Below are 21,305 nucleotides of genomic sequence, written 5' to 3' on the forward strand. Positions count from 1 at the left end.
TGAGGTGTTTGTTAAATCAACAGCTAAAAATGTTTCTAGAGTGTTTGGTATGCAAATGAATGGGAGTCATGTGACTACAAATGTAGATGTGGACTAGTTGAGTAAAACGGGGTTTGTGACTCGTCATTTTGGCGGAGAAAAGAACTTGTCCAAGGAATTGATTGTAAATGCCATTTATAAAGTGGTGAATTCATGGAATGACAAGCAGGATGAAGATGACTTCATCAAACTTATTTCATTATACATTATCACCACTATTCTCTTTCTAACACCATCAAGAACACAGTGGTGGTTTTTGAAGTACTTAGAGAGTGTAAAAATAATGAATGAAGTATCTTGGCCAAAAGTGATACATCAAAACCTTATGTGCCGAATGAAGATGTACTACCGTGAACCTACAAAAGTAAAATCTTGCGCAGTTCTTCTTTTGGCAAGTTACAATCTGAATTCACTTTAGTTTAGCCTTGTTTTTTTGTCATTTTATTGTTAATTTCATTATTTACATGTTTACTAACTTTTTTTTTTGGTGTCTCTTGATATCAGTACTGGTTGTGCAATCACGTCAATTTGGTTGATTCAATGCCAAATAGACATGCTTATTATGTACCTTCGTTCGCAAGATGGGATATTGTAACACTCGGCAAAACGCTTCGTACCCAGGCCTTGTCAAATGAGCGTGGACAAGGTGAGTGAATGTATTAGAATTTGAAGTTATTTTCCTTCCCCCTATATGATGTCTTCTTTGAAATTTCGATGTCGTCAGAATTTCATTCCAATTATGGAAGTAGTTTTCACTATCCGGAACTCTATTGCAATGTTAAGTTCATTTGATATTGATTTGATTTTTTATCACTTGTGAAGTTCAGCTTCTTTCCCATGTCAAATGAACTTGACACTAATCATTTCCAATGTCAAATGCATTCAACAATAGTTTTTTCCAATGTAATTTTTGTCAAGACAAATCCCCTATTTTCAATGTCAAATGAACACTTTATATTGCATTCTTACTGTGTGAAGTTATTATCGGTGTTTTCAGGTGACCGCCGAAATCAAATTTAAGGAAGTGGAGCTTGTTACGTTGACAAGTGATCCGATTCCAACAGAAGAGGACTTAAGGGGAGGGTGTATTAAGTTGGAAGAAGAAAATCAAAGTCTGCGAGCAGAGAATGAAACCTTGAAGGCCAAATTAAAAGAAAGAGAAGAAGAAATTGAAAGTCGTTAGTGCAGAAGCTTTCAATTTATAAGTACGAAGAAGGACAAGGAGGAGGGTAAGAAGGAGAGCGAGGAGGATGCTAAAGAGGAGTCCAAGAAGGAGTCTGGGGTGGAGGCTGAAAAGGAGATGTCACCTGCTAGAGATAATGATATGCAAGCATTGCCATTGACACCGTCTATTCCAGTGGATGTGATGCTAACAAATGAAGACAACCAAGAGGAGCTACAATCGGAGTTGCGATCAATGGTTGAATTGTAAATCAAAAGAAAAGAACAAGAAAGCTTATACAAAAAGTGAAGATGAAGAATGAGAGAGAGGGAAAACATAAACTGATTACGGTAATATGTGTTGACGACTGTCCGACTACAACAAATCTTGGTGAAAATTTACTTTCAGTAGAATCTTCAACAACGTTCAATGTCTTAATTCTCGAAAGCAGCTAGTGGTTGGGAGGTTTTTCAAGTCTTCACATGTAAAGTATGTAAAATCTAAGTCAATCTGAAAACCCTTTATGATGCCAAGTTCATTTGACTATAAAGAATGCGTAGTCGTATGTATTTGTAATGACAATTGAATTTTCCATCACCGAGATGTATATGTTATTGTATTAACTGGTGTACGCAATCTATGTGTTTCCTTGCAGCACCGTTGCTTGGGATGGAGACACAATTCAAGTACACGGTAAACAGTTGGAAGAATTTAGGCTTGACAGATTTGTTAATGGCTAGGTAAGCCAAACACATATTTTGTTCTCAACTTCTCATATATCATCGATAAAAATTAACTTACTTATGGGATGCACTATGCAGGTATTAAGCCTCAGAATAGAGCACTTAGCCATTACTTTGACACTATGACTTGCGATTGTTCGAAACATAGGGTTATATAATACACAGTGTTGCATACTATTGGTATTGGTATATTCATTACATATTCTTATTAGGTTATTATTAATATTTTTTGACAGATTGCTGTGATTTTTGCAAAACACCTTGAGGAGGTTTTATTGATTGATCCACTGCATCAACTTCACAAAAATGATCAGAATCTATTCTTTCCTATAAATAGTGGCAAAATAGTCAAAGAAAATGGGGGAGACCATTGGACGCTCCTACATTATAACATAATGGATAACGTATGGACACACTTTGATTTAATGAACACAAGATATCCTCTCACATCCGTTCCCTATAGGAATGCCATGAAAATAGTGAGTTACTAAACTTGAGTTTGTGCACTGCATGTGAAACTATTTTGTTGTCGATTTTAATTTGTAGGTTTTGTTAGAGTATTTGTGACTGATGATATTTGTAATATCTTCTATTAATTTGAAATGGCAACATAGATGGAACGTGTCTATACAATTTTAAATGAACACATTGTGCAGAAGAAGAGTAAGAAACCCTTTTTAAAGGCTACGTTGTTGAAAATTGGAAAGTGCCCTTAATAACGACCAGATTCGTAAGTACTTCTAGCCTAGTTCTTTTTGTGATAATGTTAGTCTAACACTGGAAATGTGACTCAAGATTTAATACTTCTTTTGTTTGAGCTTTAGGGTAGACTGCAGACTATTTGTGTGCAAATTCATAGAGTGGAAGGCACGTTCCATTGATGACTTCCCAAAATTACACCAAAACGCGATGACTGATTTCAGGGGGGAGTTAGTGTACAAATTACTAACCGATGAACCATACTACTGGAAAGCATAATAGAAGCAACACCCCCGAAAAGCTAATGAATGTTGATGAGATTAGCTGGGGGCTTAAAAGTGAGGCTCCTATGGATTTGATTGTGGATGCTATGGATTTGACTGTGGATGCTTGGGTTTTTCATAAGGTTGGAATGAAGTATCGGGATTTTGTTAGATTTAGGGCTTGAGTTGGTCTTGTTTTTAGTTATGTTAGCTAAGTATCATAGTTGTATTTGCATGACCTGCTTGTTTGAAAAATGGACTAGTTGTATTAGCTTATGAGCTGTTTTATGAAATCAAAAATTTGGCTTGTTTCATTTTCCTTTTTAAATGTTGTCTGTTAATTTGACTTCATTTTACTTTTGGAATGAGGATATGATGGTTGAAAGTAGTTATGACAATATCACACTTTATGTGCTTTACTTTTCAATATGACACTCTATGTGACATATTGAGGTGTGTTCAAGACACTGAGGTACTATGAAAGCAGTTTTGAATATAACACTTTATGCACTCTAATTTGCAATATGACACTCTATGTGAGAAATTGCGGTGTGTTCATGACTGTAAAATAAGTTCTGAATATGACACTTTATGTGGTCTAATTTGCAATATGGCAATCTATGTGACATATTAAGTTGTGTTCACGACTATGAAATCGGTTATGAATATCACACTATATGTGGTATAATTTTCAATATGACAATCTATGTGACATATTGAGGTGTGTTCCGTACTATGAAATCAGTTATGAATATCACACTTATTGTCGTATAATTTTAAATATGCAAATACTCTATGTGACATATTAAGGCGTGTTCAGTACTATGAAATCAGTTATGAATATCACACTTATTGTCGTATAATTTTAAATATGATACTCTATATGAAATATTGAGGTGTGTTCAGTACTATGAAATCAGTTCTGAATATCACACTTATTGTCGTATAATTTTCAATATGATACTCTATGTGACATATTGATGCGTGTTCAGTTCTATGAAATCAGTTCTGAATGTCACACTTACAGAGTGTATAATTTTCAATTTGACACTCTGTGAACATCCCAACCAACAAACCATGAATAGATCATACTATAAAATCGTTCACAAGTCATAAATATGAAAGTTAATATAAGTAGAGAAATAACAGCATTGTATCCCACCATAAACAAAACAAAGAAAACAATCCACCACAAGTCAACTTACATTACATATCTCACAAACAGTTCCCAAAAGAACAACACTACGATAGAGATGTTGTGTTAAGGCTAATTACAAGATTCACAAAAAGCTTAGGTCTTCGAGTTTCAACGTCTCCAAACTATCGAGGCAATAAAAAAGACGTGCAAACTTCTCGAAGCATACGTTCTCTATATCATGTATGGGCACAGTTTGTTTAGTTTCAACATTACCATTGAGACAGCAATGTGTTGCCAGAAATAAGGCATATCCTCCTGCAAGTTCATATATAAATCCACGTGGTTAGTTAAAATAAAGATGTAAGGTAACCAAACTATAGATAATTAATTGGATGGTGAGAAAGATACTAGATTATGTGAGATAGTTACCTGATCAAACTACTATACCAACTTTTCCCCGTCCCAAAGCTCCATGAATTTCATCATGAACACCCCACAGTCAAAACTATACATATAAAGATATGTAGTTACTATACTTTCAAAGATTGCACTAAACTCAAATTTGAAACTATAAGTTAGGGCCATAAGATAAGTTATATACCCATTGTATTGTTGTGGCACATCTCTGCATTTCTCAATAACCTAGTCTTTCACACCGCAATTTTTGGCATTGAAATCTCCAAGCACAGACAAAGTGTAGTGCATTTTGGTAACCTAAGAAAACACAAAAGTCAGTTATAGTTCGAAAACATAAAGCGTGGACTGTGAGATATTCTCAAATGATCACAAAAATACTTGAAGTTACAAAACAAACCATAGACTTCATCGACTCCGTCCCTCCATAAATGTAGGATACGCTACTCGCAAAAGAGTATAATATCACAACTTTGCACACTAGGATCAAAGACATAGAGCCGCCAGTGATTACCGTCGACGACGGGCACAAACCGCTATACAACCACAATCAAAAGTAGTTCAAGGTGGAACTTTCTACCAAAGTTGGGAATTGCATTATAAAACCATGAGTCATTGTAGAATCATCTTACCCTTCGATATTCGCTAATATCATTGTCTAAGTGAATTGCATAAGCCACGGAAGTTAGCTGCATCTCATTTTTACTTTTATCCTACAAAAAACAACATTGGATACTCAAAAGGTACATGTTAGCCTTTTATTATAGAACAAAACTATTTGTGCTTCATACCTTACTCACACCCATTAGCATAGGGTAGTAATAATGCCTATTATTGTTTGTAGGCTTGCTGTTTTGCTCTGCATTTAGGTATGCACACCAAGCAAAAACCCACTACACCAAATATAACAAGTAGCAAGGTAATTAAATTATTTTGTAATCCCAAAAGCATTAGTAGTTTCTAATTTCAGAACATCACAACAAAAATGCGATCGTAATATACGAAGCTAGATACTCTGCCATTCCCAAGTAAGCACTTAAATGTGGATCTGTTCTCCGACCATCTGTTGAAGTCCACGATGAAGTCCCTACACCAAAGAAAAGGGATTCAGTATGGGTTGGATGAAGTTCTACTGAAATAAAAAATGTACAAGAGCCAACACCGTTTACCCTGCTTTTCCACAAGGTGAGTATATTGAGTGGAATACAGTTGCTTCCTCCATTGTTAGCAGTACGTGAGGCTGTACCCAGTCTGCCTTCACATCTTTAAATGGATAATCTTCGATCAACCTTGTTGTCCGATTCAATCTAGAAAGTGAATAAATTACTATGTGACATATTGAGGTGTGTTCATTACTATGAAAGCAGTTATGAATATGACATTTTACGTGCTCTAATTAGCAATATGACACTCTATGTGACATATTGAGTTGTGTTCATGACTATGAAATTAATTATGAATATGTCACTATATGTGGTATAATTTTTAATATGACAATCTATGTGACATATTGAGGTGTGTTCACTACTATGAAATCAGTTATGAATATCACACTTTATGTGGTATAATTTTCAATATGATACTCTATGTGACATATTTAGACGTGTTCAGTACTATGAAATTAGTTATAAATATGACACTTTATATGGTATAATTTTCAATTTGACACTCTGAACATCCCAACCAACAAACCATCAATAGATCAGACTATAAAATCATTCACAAGTCATGAATATGAAAGTTAATATAAGTAGAGAAATAATAGTAAACTCACATAATTACCTATGTTATTATCTTCCTTTTTGCAAAAGGAGTGTCTAGTGAAGGGAACATATTGTATCTTCTCACAAGGGGAGGTGTCTTAAAGACATCTCATTCGTAGCTCTCCGCATCAATTATCTCAATGCCTCCATGTATATCTTTTAGTATGGGTTCCTTCCATTCATAAAACAGGCTACTAAGTGTTGTAACACTGTCCTTTAGTTCCGCTAGCGCCAATTCGAAAGCCCTTTTGATATCTTTCACATCTAGTTTAAGAATCTCCAACTTTGATTGCACCAAATTGACCCGTTCATAAATATTATAGTTGTTACTAGGTACTCTGGGTGGTTGGTGGTGTTGTGCACCTACAATAGAAAACAAGTCCATTTAAAACATCTACCAAGGTAAGAGAGGTAAGATCATTTTAATTTTAACATAATATATGAATATCAAAATATATGTGCTCAACACAAGTATCAAAGAAGCAAGCTAAACACAAACACACCAAAAAATCTTCTAGTTCGAAAACATGTTTCATTTGTCTAAGAACCAATCTTTCACCATTTAAAATATGTGGACAGTATGCCAATAATCAAAGAAAATGTACAGACTATGTAACTGTTAGTGATTTAATTTTGAACTAAGTAACAAGTATGTAATTTGAGGTCCTCAGATTCCTAATATGCAACAAAATATGGCATATGCATATCTGAACCAAGTTAAGAATATGCAATTCTGGCGGATTTTTTACTTTTTTTTTTATAGTAGTATACTGTAACATATGTTATATTCATAGATCTGAAGAACCATGAACACAAACCATATAAAGTGAGCACTAAGTTTAGCGTTGATTCACATTAACATTATGGTCCTCACAACACTAATCATTTTCACTTAGTGTTGGCCATTGAAAAACTGAAAGCCAAACCAAGTTTAGTCAGCAAGTAAAGCAAATCTGCATAAAGGTAATTAACCAGCGCCAAATTAAACCATGCTCTCCTTACTTTTCCTTAGAAGAACCATGTTTGCTTCGGAACTATGAAGACCTTGAAAATATTAGAGTGGTTTCTCTCTTAAAAACAAGCCCTTGTTTCTCTTAGTTTGTGATGAGAGCTTCAGAGTGGTAATTTTGAGAAATAGATTAGAGTGTTGGAGAGAAGTGGTTATGGGGAGCCATTATATATGATATAACAAGGGCAGATTGTGACATATTGTTGATGCCGTCCTTGTTTGATTTGATTCCCCAAGTCTGCTGTGAGAGTAATCATTACCAACACATAATTACAGGTGCCTCATGTTAGGTCGTTTTCCAAAACAGGGTAGAACAAAGAGTAAAGTATACGGTTGATACGATGTGCATTAATTGTTGGTGGCAAGGGCGCAAAGAAGAAAGTTGATGGGTGTAGGGTTTAGATAGAATGGTAATGAGAGGTACATACAAAATAGGGTTTGTGTTGTTTGATCTAAAATACACCTGATCTGAATAAGAGATATTCCCACGTGGTGCTTTTATGAGCAAGGTGCCACTAAAATCGTATCGAAGCAGGTGTAGCATATTGACTAATTAGGTTAGTAAAGTAGGCTTTGATAAGAATCATAATGTAGGCCTCGATGACCATCTATGATGACCATCGCATAGTGGTTAATTACTACTAGTATTCTGGGCATGCTCGATGAGCGTGAAACCTATTCAAGCACGCGTAATGCACCCTGAGCGTGAAAACTATTCGGGCACACACGATGCGCTTGTTGTTTTTCACACTTATTTTATGCTACCTATCCGAAACCGAAATCAATCGGGTTAATAAAATAAAAAACTCCGATTCCAAAATTCAAATTTGAATCGATCATTAAAAATTTAAATTCCCGACCCAATTTGTTGCTCTAGATGTAAGGAGGTTCCACTAACCATAGTTAGCAATTAAACGAATTATTCGCGAATTATTCGTTTAATTCGGAAAACGTTAAAAATGCCCTATATTTCAATAATACGGAATAATTCATTAATTCGGCAAGAAATCATTAATTCGCGAATTATTTGTGAATTATTCGTATTGTCACTATAAGTTTGCTGAGTATGTTGTCAAATTTTATCGTATTTTTTTTTTATTTTTAGCTTCGTATTATACTCGAATTACTTACAAACCCGAACTTTTGCCGTTTCCGTTTTTTTTAATCCGAATTGAAAAAACGAATTCTTATCGAAGCTCGAATTTTATTCGAATATTTTCCGTATCGAATTTTTGCCGTATTACGAATTGCTAACTATGCTACTAACCAACTAATTTAGACTAAATATGTTAAATTTGTCGGGATTAAAAAAAAAAAAAAAAAAAAAAAAAAAGGAAATTTCTGAAAATTTGTCCGGAATTTACGATGAAATTGTCGAAAGTTCGGATGACATAGGTTGTGGCATGGGTTGTAATAATAGTGTGAAAATTTGTCCAAAATTTCTGATAAAATTGTTGAAATTTCGGATGGCATGGGCTATGGCATGGGTTATAATAATAGTGTTTGGCGAGAGCAAAATTGGAAAAACGAAAAAATGATGTATGAATTCTACTGTAACTGGGGCAGGCGCGTTCTTTAAAGGAGAGAGATTACTATGACTCAATTACTACGGTGTTATTACGAATTAAAGTATTATTTATTGGTGTTAATTACGAATTAGTACTAAACAAATTTATTTCTTATTTGACCCTCTTCTTATTTTTATCTTTTGTTAATTATTGGTGTTAATTATTTGGCCCTCTCCTTATTAATTATTGGTGTTAATTACAAATTATATTATATTATATTTATTTTTATTGTTATTTATTTTTATTTTATCCTTTTTTTTTCATTTTTATTCTTATTTTATTTCCTCTTATATTTTGTTGATATTGAGGCGCCTTATTAGAATTCGGGAAAAATCTCCAATGATTAAAAGTGATTCAAACTGAGAAAGTATTATAGAATATGGAATACCCATATTAGGTTCCATATAATTAGACTAACAATAAGAAACCCATGCTGCCTTCATCATAAGAATGGCTTCATCCATTCCCATAGATCCACACACCCCAACATAATCAACTACGAATTGATTGAAGTGATTCAAGGGGTACATAGGTAGCCACCCGGCACAACCCCTTCCATATGAAAACAATTGCCCTTTTGACACTTTTAATTAAGTCTTGAACAATTGTCATCATACGTGTTATGTATAATCTATATTATTTAAATATTATATTGTAGGGGTGATAGGTTTGTACATAAGCCGTGAACCCTATACTTATGTTAACCCGCGGGTGACCCGATTAGTTATCCGGTCTAATGGGTTGGGTAATCAACTCTTGACCCGAATGACATGTTTTAAGGTATGTTTCCTAATTTGTTAGATATCATCATCCCAACAACCTAAAACATAAGAGAACGAGTAGTAGTATCATGCCATGTAAAAATTAAAAATTAAGTATGTCTTTTTTTTTTTTTTTTTTTTTCACTATTTTTTAGTTTAACATGTCCAGCCATCGCACCTTAGCTTTAGCCTTTTTTTAAGGCACCCAATTTTTATAAATAAATTCATACTTTTAATGAAAAAAGTGGCAAAAATGAATGAGTGGACCATATGCCTGCGCACCGGTGCAGCATGCGCATAATAGATTTTACATAAATTCAAACTTAATTAATGTCCCCAATAATTTATGACTTTAGTGCTGAAGTTATTGTTGTTTAACAATTTATGTATGGAAAAGTTAAAATTTAGTAATGAGTTATCTGTTAATTGGCACCTTGGGTTAGGGTTGGACAATCTTCACTTGTTTATCAAATGGGCTGGGTTTGGGTTTGCTCTTTTAACCTGTGATACTAGTCTCCCGGCACACGTGATGCTCGTATTTCTTTCGCATTTATTTGGTGCTCATTGTATTGAGATTCAAAACCTACTACTTAGAGTAACTTCTTAATCATTTGTTCCAAAAAAGTCTTTATTTTTTGTATGTAGCAGTATTGAATAAAAGTAAAATTAAGAGGAGCCTAAATTAAATTAAAATTTCAATTAGAACTAGAGTAAATCTAGTATGCGTAGGAAAGAGAGTGGTGTATTGAATCTGGGCCACTCATAACAGCAAAAGGTACTGGTGTATTGCTTTACAAAGTACTATCCAAGGGATTAGAAGCTTGCACATGAATACACCCTACGCACCCTAGACGTCCTCCTGATTATTACGGAGGTTGTACTTTGGCATCCTTGTAGGTAATTTAATTGTGACTCAATGAACTTATAATTTTTTATTTTCTTTTCAATTCAGTGATTTATGTCCATAATATTTAGGCAACGTTATACAAATTCCAACTTGTCACTTAAATTTATAAATGTTTTAAGGTTTTAAGGGCAGCCATGTTTTAAGACCCCATGTCGGGTTTTAAATTACTTAATTGTGCATTTATATAACCGTATGTGTATTTTCTTTCCACAAGGACATCAACAATGGAATTTCACGAAATAAATATGTCATTTGAATTCGAAATGTCGAAATTGATGTAATTTAACTAAATGATTATGGCTTGTAATGTTGGTAAATCAGAGCAACTCATTATTGTGTGGTTCACTAGTTCAACAGGTATTAGTTTGTTTGGAATTGACTTTGACAATGGGTTATGTTACATTAAGTTTCAGAAAACCTGAGAAAGTCATGAATATCCGGTTGCAGGACACATATTGTTCACTGACTTGACTCAATCCACCAGCTTCTTACATGTGGCACTCTTTCACACGTCTCTAACCCTTGGTTTTGGGCAATAGAGCCAGCGCACCCTACCTAGCTTTAGCCATGATTATATTGACTGGGAAGTGGGTAAAACTCTAGAAATGAACCATGATGATGGCACCTACCAACTACACCAAATCCATATGACATTGTTTGGGTCCTCATTTCTTCTGACATACTATACTCATCCAAAAAAGATCAGGAGAAATGGTACGAAAGGCATACCCTATGGCAATATTGTTCGGGTATGTCATTTCTTGTGACATACTATAGTCATCCCAAAATTTCCTTATTGAAAAATTTTGTGAAATTTCAAAATTTCATTAGGCACCTCATTTCATTATTGATGTCCATGAAGAAAATACACGTATTTAATTAAGTAATTTAAATAATTTTAGCCTTAAATATTTAGATTTTAAGTGACACATTGGAATTTGTTTTGTTTAATGTCGCCTAAATCAATGTGGACAATGAAGAAAAAAAAAGTTTTGTCCCTATTAGGGATGGCAATGGGTTATGTTGGGTCAGGTTCGTGTCGTGTCATATTCAGGTCACATGTTAGGAGAGCAAACCGAAACCCAACCCAATTAGTAATCGTGTTGAGTTTGTCAACCCCAAACCCAACCCGCCTATAAAACAGGTTACTGAACAGATGACCCGCTAAGCCAGCGATGAATTCAATTTCGGATCTGATTCATAGATAACATGTATGTAAAATACACCATAAAATTAATATTGAGCAATAATATTTAGTATTTCATATATTCTGTATAAAAAATCATTCATAATTCAACTACATATTAATGAAAATTGAATAATGAAACATATCTTTATCGAATGAATCTGACGGCTAATTCTTCTCATTTTTAGTAGTTTAGTTTAGGTAGTTGGGATGATGAGATCTTAAAAAATAGGGAAAGTTATCTTAAAACATGTTATATTGGTCACGGGTTGATGACCTGACCCATTAGACATGAGAACAAATTGGGTCTACTAACGGGTTACTCGAGTTAACATATGTGCCCTTACCCAAAATGACCCATTTATTTGACAGGTTCGGCGAGTGAACCCTTAAATGACCCAAAAGCCTTTTCTTTCCAACTTGAACCCACTAATTTTTTGTTGGATTCGTGTCGGGTTAGCTGGTCGTGTACAAAATTGCCACCCCTAGTCCCTATTGAGTTAGTAGAATCACTGAATTTAAGGAAAATAAACTTACAAGTACAGTCACCCTCCTCCTACTTCAATAGTTGGTTATATCAATTACTATTTATGTATTTTGGATTGTAATAACTAATGTGTACATTTTTATTAGGAACAAACATGGTTAGAGATCAGTTTCGGAAAGTTACAACTATAAAGCCATAATATATTCCATTGGAAACAAACCCGGGTTTGGAAAGAGATACAAACATTTAGAGATCCTCATAAGGGAGAAAATTAGAGTATTGAATAAGGTTAATAAGAAGACGAGTATAATTTGAGGAAAGGATAATAGGTGTTTGGAAGATATAACCACTAACGGGTACATTTTTCTATCATATGCCGTTGACTAGTGCTAATGTAATAAAAATAAGATCTAGAGTTAGAGTTGGGTCCTGAATCACAGGTTGATGGAGCAAACCCAAACCTAAACCCAATTGATAAACATGTCAAGATTATCCAACCGCTATCCCGAAACCCCTGCAAAAGTGTCGGATTCGTGTTGGGTTCGCGGGTCGTGTATTAAACTATGACCCCTATTTTGTGTAAAAACTTAGCATGTAACAATTACTTCATACTATTCCATGATGTAATGAATGATATTTCTTTGAACCCATATACCCCCATTTTATTTTCTTTTTAATTGCCTTATTTTATGGTGAATTGCCTTTTATTTTATTTTTCTTTCTTTCTTCTTTCTTTTCCAAATGACCTAACTTTTGTATTTAGAAAGAAGAGGCTTTAGAACCAAATTAAATAAATGACCTAACAAAAGGGGGGAGGGGTATATATATTGATATCATCAGTTTTGTTTATATATATGTAGAGTAAATCTAGGCTGCGCAGGAGAGAGAAAGTGAAGGTGAATCAGCTGGGCCACTCATACACAGAAGTGGAGGGTGTATTGCTCCACAAGATACTGAATCTATGTCCTCTTAGGCCTGTGCACCCATACACCCTGCGTATACTAGAAGTCCTCATATATGTATCATGAAATGTCGATAATTTAACGATATTTCACCTTATATCGTTGAAATTTGCACATATAACAGTAGGGGTGGCAATGGGTCGTGTTGGGTCGGGTTCGTGTCGTGTCATATTCAGGTCACGTGTTAGGAGAGCAAATCCAAATCCGACCTAATTATTAATCGTTTCGAGTTTGTCAAACCCAAACCCAACCCGCCTATATAACAGGTTACCCAACAGGTGACCCGCTAAGCCAGCGGGTCAATTTCAAATCAGTTTCGGATCAGATTCACTAAGGGTGTCTCTTTTTTCCGAATTCCGATCCGATATTTTTCCAAATTTGGAAATGATATTTGTGTCCCGATATCCGAAATTTTGATATCCGATTTTTCCTACAAATAATTGGATCGGAATTGGATGTGTTTTCAAAATCCGATCTGATCTGATCTGATTTCCGATTAATTTCCGAATTTTTAACATATAGCGGTCTATTTCATATAGTTACTAAATTAATACTATATATAGTTTACAAACCAAATAAAAACCTTAGAGAAGTAGAAACATTGTCTTTCTCACAACTTCAAGAAATCAATATTGTCATTCTAGTACATGTCTCAATTTATTCAATATTCCTATTTATTGAATTAATGCATTAACATGAAGAATGAATTTGCTGAATGAACGTGTTAAAAAGTCTAAGTTGTTTACTGAATTAATACATATCAAAATGATTGCTAAATGAATGTATTAACAAGAATGGTTATTCAAAATAAGAATCTGATTATATAGTTCAAATTTCCAATTTACTTCCATATTTTGCTGATGCGAAATTTTTGAAAATTTTTCGATTTTCCGAACTTCCCGAATTCGAAAAAAATATTGCCATTCGAAAAATAATTGGATCGGATTTGGAAAAGATATTACCATCCGAAAAAAATTGGAAATTTTTCCGAAAGCACTTTATCCGATCCGATTCAAAGTAGGGGTGGGCAATGGGCCGGGTCGGGCTAGCCCGACCCTAAACATTTAAAAGCCTTTTAGATATTAAGGCCGGGTCGGCCCGGCCCTAAAGTCAACATAGGGTCGGGTCGGGCCGGGTCACAAGTCTAAATCTCAAGCCCTGACCCTATCCTAAGCCCTCTTTAAAGGCTTTAGGGCCGGGTTTTAGGGTCGGGTTTTATGGCCAGGCCTATATATTTTCTTCGTTTTACAAATGCCATTTTTCAGACAAAGGTTGTTTTTTTGGTTTCTGTGTTACAAATTTCTGCTCTATATTTCGCTTTAATGGTGTGGACGAAAACCTTTAGTTCTAGACTTGGCTTGGATGAGAATAACAATATAATTTATAAGAAGTAAGTGGGAAAATAAATTGAGAATAATAAGTTCTAGACTTTGATTTGATGATCAAAGGAATAAAGTCTTATTTTTGTATTAGGCTAGTGCTCATTGTTCTTCATGGCTGCTAGATAGGTTAACAAGTTTTTGTTATATAAGACAAGTTATTGAAAGTACCCTTGGGTGTAAGTGATAAATTACAAAGGACAATATTATTTTAATTTAAAATATTTAACAAAGAGTTGGAAAATTATGGTACGTGTATTTATAGTGAAAATGTGAAACTATAACTAGGGCTTGGTTAAGGCTGAATTAGGGTCGGGCCTATGTTTAAGAACCTTAGCCCTAGCCCTGCCCTAGAAGGCCTTAGGGTCGGGTCGACCCTGCCCTAAACTCTGTGAGGGCTTTATAGGGCTTAGGGTCGGGTCGGTCAAGGCCGGGTTAAGGTCGCTAAAGCCAAATTCCCACCCCTAATCCGAAGTCACCCTTAGGATTCATAGACAACCTGTATGCAAAATATTTAGTATTTCACGATTTTATTTATCAAAAAAATATGTATTAATTTTCAAAAATCATCAATAATTTAATTACATATTAATGAAAATTGAATAATGAAACATATCTTTATCAAATGAATCAATATGACAGCTAATATTTTTCCTTTTAGTCGTTTATTTTAGGTAGTTGGGATGATAGATGAGATTTTAGATTACTTTCGGATCGGATTCATAGACAACCTGTATGCAAAATATTTAGTATTTCACGATTTTATTTATCAAAAAAACATATATAATATATTCGGACATATTAATTCTCAAAAACCATTCATAATTCAATTACATATCAATGAAAATTGAATAGCGAAACATGTATTTATCAAATGGATCAATATGACAGCTAATCCTTCTCCTTTAGTCGTTTATTTTAGGTTGTTTGGATAGTGAGATTTTAAAAAATAATTCACTTATCTTAAAATAGGTTATACATGTCATGGGTTGATGACCCGACCCATTAGACCTGAGAACTAATTGGCCTGGGTCTACCAACGGGTTACTCAGGTTATATATGTGACCCTAACCCAATCCATTTATTTGACGGGTTCGGTGGGTCAACGCTTAAATGACCCAAAAACCTTTTTTCCCAACCCAAACCTGCTAATTTCGTGTCGAATTTGTGTCGGGTTAGTGGGTCGTGTACAAAACTGCCACCCCTATATAATAGTGTAATCCCAACTGAATGGGATAAATCGACGATAAGGACCGATATTTCGTGGGTTGATGGTATGAGTCCGGTTGATCTAGGACCCAAATTTGTCGCAAGTTTTTAGGTGGTCTTGTTTTTTCGTTGTTGGTGCTCATACCAAAAAATTGAATTGAATCGTGTCCTAAAAGCCACCTAAAACACTGTCGGGTGCAAATATCATTATTTCAACTAATATTTCAATTCTTTTCTCTTCTTTTCTTTTCTTTCGCTCCTCATTTCTTTTTGGCTCCCATTTTTTTTTTCTCTACAATAACCTCAACATCAGCTCCACCATACTACTTTGTTTCAGGCCTCTTCAAACTTCAGTCTCCTCATATTTCTTAAGCGACTCTTCCCATTCAAGCAGGTATTACTACCCCATTTGGTGATTTCTTCTGTTTCTCCCTTTTATAGGATTTTAACCTCCCACCAAATTCATTTGTTGCAGATTGTCGTGTTCATTTTCTAGTTGGAGACAACTTTGGCCTCAAGACTAGGTAATTTCCAGTGTTCTTTTATGTTCATTTTCCCCTTTTGAGTGGAAGTTGGCTAGTGGCGGTTAATTGTCTTGGTACTGGTACTGTTATTTAAGTTGATTGGTTTATTGTTTGACAAGACACCTATAAAATAGAGATTTACATGAAAACCTTAAAATTCTTATTTGTTGCCGCTGAGAATTGGCACAAAATGATAAATTCGGTCTGAATACGGAGCTATCAAACATTAATCAATAGTTATGGTACATGGGTTGTCACAAAATTTACAACTCCCATTAACTAATTTGTTAGAATGTAATTATAAGGTAATTTCTTCCTTTAGGGTGATTAGTCGTAAATAGACATTAGCCTTTAGAGAATACCATGAGGCATTAGTTGAGTTACTTAATTTACGTCTTTCTCTCTCTATCTACTTAAATGGAAAAAGGCTTTCACTCAATTCTTTATTTCCAAAAGGAACAGTTGTGGGTTGAGAGTTTGAGTTTGGTTAGGGTAATGCATAGGCTACGATTGTGAGTATCATCAGTTTACGTTTGAGTGTTGGTTTAGCAGCAATTGAATTGGGTAGGCAGGTGCATTGCATTGCAATATATTCTTTACACATATATCTATTTTTTTAGCAATATTACTTCTTCCAGTGCTTCATGTGAGCATGTCAAGTTGTGTATTTACTTTGAAGCAATCATGATCTACGCCAATTCATAGTCTTATCTACTTATCTCCTTCTGTTGGTTTTATGTAGGACAGAGCAGCGATTTAAACAAGTGGTGATAACATTATAGGAGGTGGTGAAAGTTGCATATATTGGAACTTGTTAGCAAGACAGAACTTGCAATTGAGTACATCTTACCTTATAATTGATTTAGTTGTGTTAAACTTGATTGAGAACTATCTCATTTTGAATATTCTCAACGTGACCATGAGGAGTGGGTCTCATCACAAGCAAACACTACGCCCACCCAAAACACCCACACCACACCAAGAAAGAAGCCTTCTCTAAAAATACCAACCTAAAACACCCACACCACACCAACAAATAAGGCTTCTCCAAAAACACCAAAAATAACCACACCAAAAAATAAGCCTTCTCCTAAAACACCGAAAACAACCACATCAAGAAATAAGGCTTCTCCAAAAACAGCCACACCACGAAATGTGAAAGATGGGTTAGACTTTGGAAAGACGAGGGGTTCTAAGGATTACAGGTTGGATATTCCTGAAGAAATGCATAAATACATTGTTAGAGTCGATGACCTTATTGGCGATGGCAACTGCTGTTATAGAGCTTTCTGCATTGCATTAGGAAAAAGTCAAGAAGATTGGCCGCAGATGAGAAAGGACTTGTACTAAGAGCTTATTGTACTTTATACAGTCAAAGTGAGGTTGTTTATGTGATGAAGGAAATCCTACATGAAGAAGATTACGCACCCTTAAATAAGTGGATGAGCATGCCCTTTGCTGGATACCTATTTGCTTCAAGATTTAATATTGTCCTCCTGCATTTAAGAGCTCAGAAGTGCTTCCTTATCATGCCACTGAGAACCCAAGTAAATCCTAAGAGAGTGAAAAAAGTGTTGGGTAGCGCACATGTTGGTGGAAATAATTTTGTCAATGTTGAACTTGTTGAAGATTGTTCGGTTCCTCCAGTAATGCGCCAATGGCTTAGAGCTTGATATGATATTGCTGAAAGTTGGAATTTGGCATTCACAGCAAGGCAATTGCAATTTATGGCATTGCACATTTCCAATCTAATATGGGAAAACGAGCCTATTGAAGACCCAACAATACATGTTACCGACTAAGTTGTTTATATGTTGTCGATATGATATTTTGATGTAATTTGTAAATTCATTTTGACATGTTATTTTGGTGTAATTTGGAACAAGTGTAATTTGATTTTATTTTTATGTTATTTGCAAATAATGTTAGTGCTTTTATTTGACTTGATTTGGAAATCGAGTGATCGACTAAGTTGATTCGGACGACAATCGAGTGATTTGGAAATAATGTTCGTATGTTGTCAATATGATATTTTGATGTAATTTGGAATAAGTGTGATTTGATTTGATTTGATTTTACTTGATTTTACCCCAAACGACATGGTCAAGTCGTTTTACCTTTGAACCAAACGATGTGGCTGGGTCGTTCGAGCTTTGAGACAAACGATCTGAAGCGGTCATTTGGCCTTTATACCAAATGATGTGGCTGGGTCATTTGAGCTTTAAGCCAAATGATCTGAAGCGGTCGTTTGGATTTTATACCAAACAATGTGGCTGGGGCGTTTGAGCTTTAAACTAAACGATCTGAAGCGGTCGTTTGGCCTTTATAGCAAACGATGTGGCTGGGTCGTTTGGATGAAAAAAATTTAGAAGTTCATTTCGTTTTTACAACACTTTCATATCCATACAACCACACAAACATCAAATTCCACTTAACATCAAATAACAACAAATTTCACTTAACAACAAAAACATCCATCATTCATTCAAAATCAAATAACAACAAATTCCAAACATCATTAATTCCAAAATCAAACATCATTCAAAATCAAACAACCATCCATTCCTTACAAGAAACAAATCATGAATTATAACGCCCACCACTGTATTTGCACCTAGTCAAGTTGCATGCCTGTTCGGAGGAGGACCTTGCTTCCTCTGGAATATTGTTCTCAGCCAATTGCAGACCTCTCTCTAGCATGCGACTAGTTTCATTGATGACGTCGTTCTGTCCAAAAAAGGGAAATCAAGATAAGTTACCAATCGAATGCAAAAAATCACAGTTAGAGAAACTCAATTAAAAATCACAATACTCACAATCAGTGAACAGTTAGGAAGTGTCTCTAGGGAGAAATGAATAGGAAGACGCTCAGGGTTCACAAATCAAATGTGAGAATTCCTTGCATACCAAGTCATGTAGTTTGGATGACACTCCCATGGATAAGACGAGATAGGTCCTTGATTGCAGGGTTAGATCACATGATTCTGCCATGACTCCAAGTAAGTTGGCCCAATATTGGTCCATTTCACTTCATACCCGCGTCCTGCTACAATTCTTGTTCTCTAATTTGGTGTTGGAGGATCTACGGGTATAAGCCACACATGACCAAACTGACGCACCACCCTTGCGACAGCATAAAGTTCGACAATGTTGAAAAAACATAGCAATCCCTAAAAAAATGTAAGGTCATCGATCGGGTTTGTATCTTTGACATTATTATAGGGATGTCAATCAACCTGAAATAAAATCAAATGTGTCATTAACAACTCTAATGATCAATTATTAAAAAAAATATATATAAACAAACTTAAATACTTACATTATTAAAACAATTCAAATCATTAAGTATCGCTCGATAATATTGTAATGCATGCGTTGTATCGTAATAGTGTAGAGCGACTACTGTGTGCCTATGAGCACGCGCCTGAGACAAAATATAGTCCATGTTTGGGACTGGTATGAATACCGGGAAGTACTCATAGATCCACATCTAGATATACACAAATAGTTAACATATTGATAGAGTAATAAAATTAACATGAAAAAAAAAAATCTCTAAAATACTAGAGTTTTATCTATAGAAGAGTCATATAGCCTGTAACCCCTTTCACCTTCGCACATGTGGCAGCCCCAAGAACTCTATACAAAAACGTCAAAACTGCTGCACCCCATGCATACTCTCCTATCTCACTGAATTTCAACAACGGCCTCAGATAACATAGAGGCACTCCAGTCCCAGACTTGTCAGTAAAAATGGCACATCCAAAGAAAAATAGGATAAAAGCTCTGACAGCCCGTTAGACTTCCTGGAAACTCGAGGCCTTCTCCACCACCTTCCCAGCAGCGTCACATATGGGGCTATCATGAACCTTGTTAGAAAAATACTTCCGGAGGAATTCTAGCCTTACTTTTGAAGTGAACTTGCTAGCTTTCATCTTCACTTTAATCAAATCAGTAGGGAGACCCAGAGCATGATGTGGGAGATTTATCGATTCTTGTAAGTTCAACTCACTGTCCCCTTGCACCGCTCTTCCTCTAACTCTGACTCCAGATATTTGCACAACATCATCTAAAGTCACAGTCATCTCCCCAAATGGCATATGGAGGGTGTTGGTCTCCAGATGCCATCTCTCCACAGATGCAGAGACCAATAGTGGATCCATATGCTCGTGATAACTTAACACGAGATCAACCAACTCAGTCCTTCTCAACTGTTGGGCAAATCTGGGAGACCTTCCAAATTCTTTCATAAAATCCCATTGGCAAAACTTTGCTAAGTGCGAAACATATTTCAATGCTCCGCAATCCTCCTGAAACAACCAAACACGCATTAGATATATATGAGCATAAACAAAAGATTTTGTAAGAGAAAATCAAAGTACTACAGAAAAACAAAAGATTACCCTTCTCTTCCAAACATCGTGACGACATGCACTGCATAGTCATACAACAACTCTGACTCATACGGGCCACCCCCATACTCACCTCTTTTAAACTCCAAATCATCATTGGATTTTCTTACAAAATCCAATACTAGAGGTGCTTCCTCCACTGGTGGTATGACTTCTACCACATTTTCTTCCACATCATCATCCTGCTCATCCTCTTCATCCCCCTCCTCACTCTCCTCTTCCCCCTTTTTACTCTCCTCTTCCACTATACTCTTCCCTTTATCCGTATTTACATTTAAACCTACATTGTTATCACTATCTACACTATCTTCACTCGATGAATCAACTTCAGGAACCTCAGGAACCACTTTTTCTTTGTGATCCTCTCTACGCGCTGATCTCGTTAAGCCCTCTGCCTTTCGTCTCGTTCTTCCAACTGCATCACCACTAGAGGAACCACCGCCAAACAATTTCTTCACACCTTTGAATGTAGTTTTTGCTACATTCTTCACATTCTTTGATCGAGGACCCATTGCTACAAAGAAAAATAAAACAGGACATTAACAATATATAAAACACAGTATATAAAATAAACCTAGATGAAGTCATAATTGAACATTAACAATAAGAAAACACATGTGAACACCACAAACACTAGCTAGATAGGCCATTGAACTCATTTTATATATGTTATTGCCTTT

This window comes from Coptis chinensis, chromosome 2, assembly GCF_015680905.1.
Source record: "Coptis chinensis isolate HL-2020 chromosome 2, ASM1568090v1, whole genome shotgun sequence".
Taxonomy (NCBI): Eukaryota; Viridiplantae; Streptophyta; class Magnoliopsida; order Ranunculales; family Ranunculaceae; genus Coptis; species Coptis chinensis.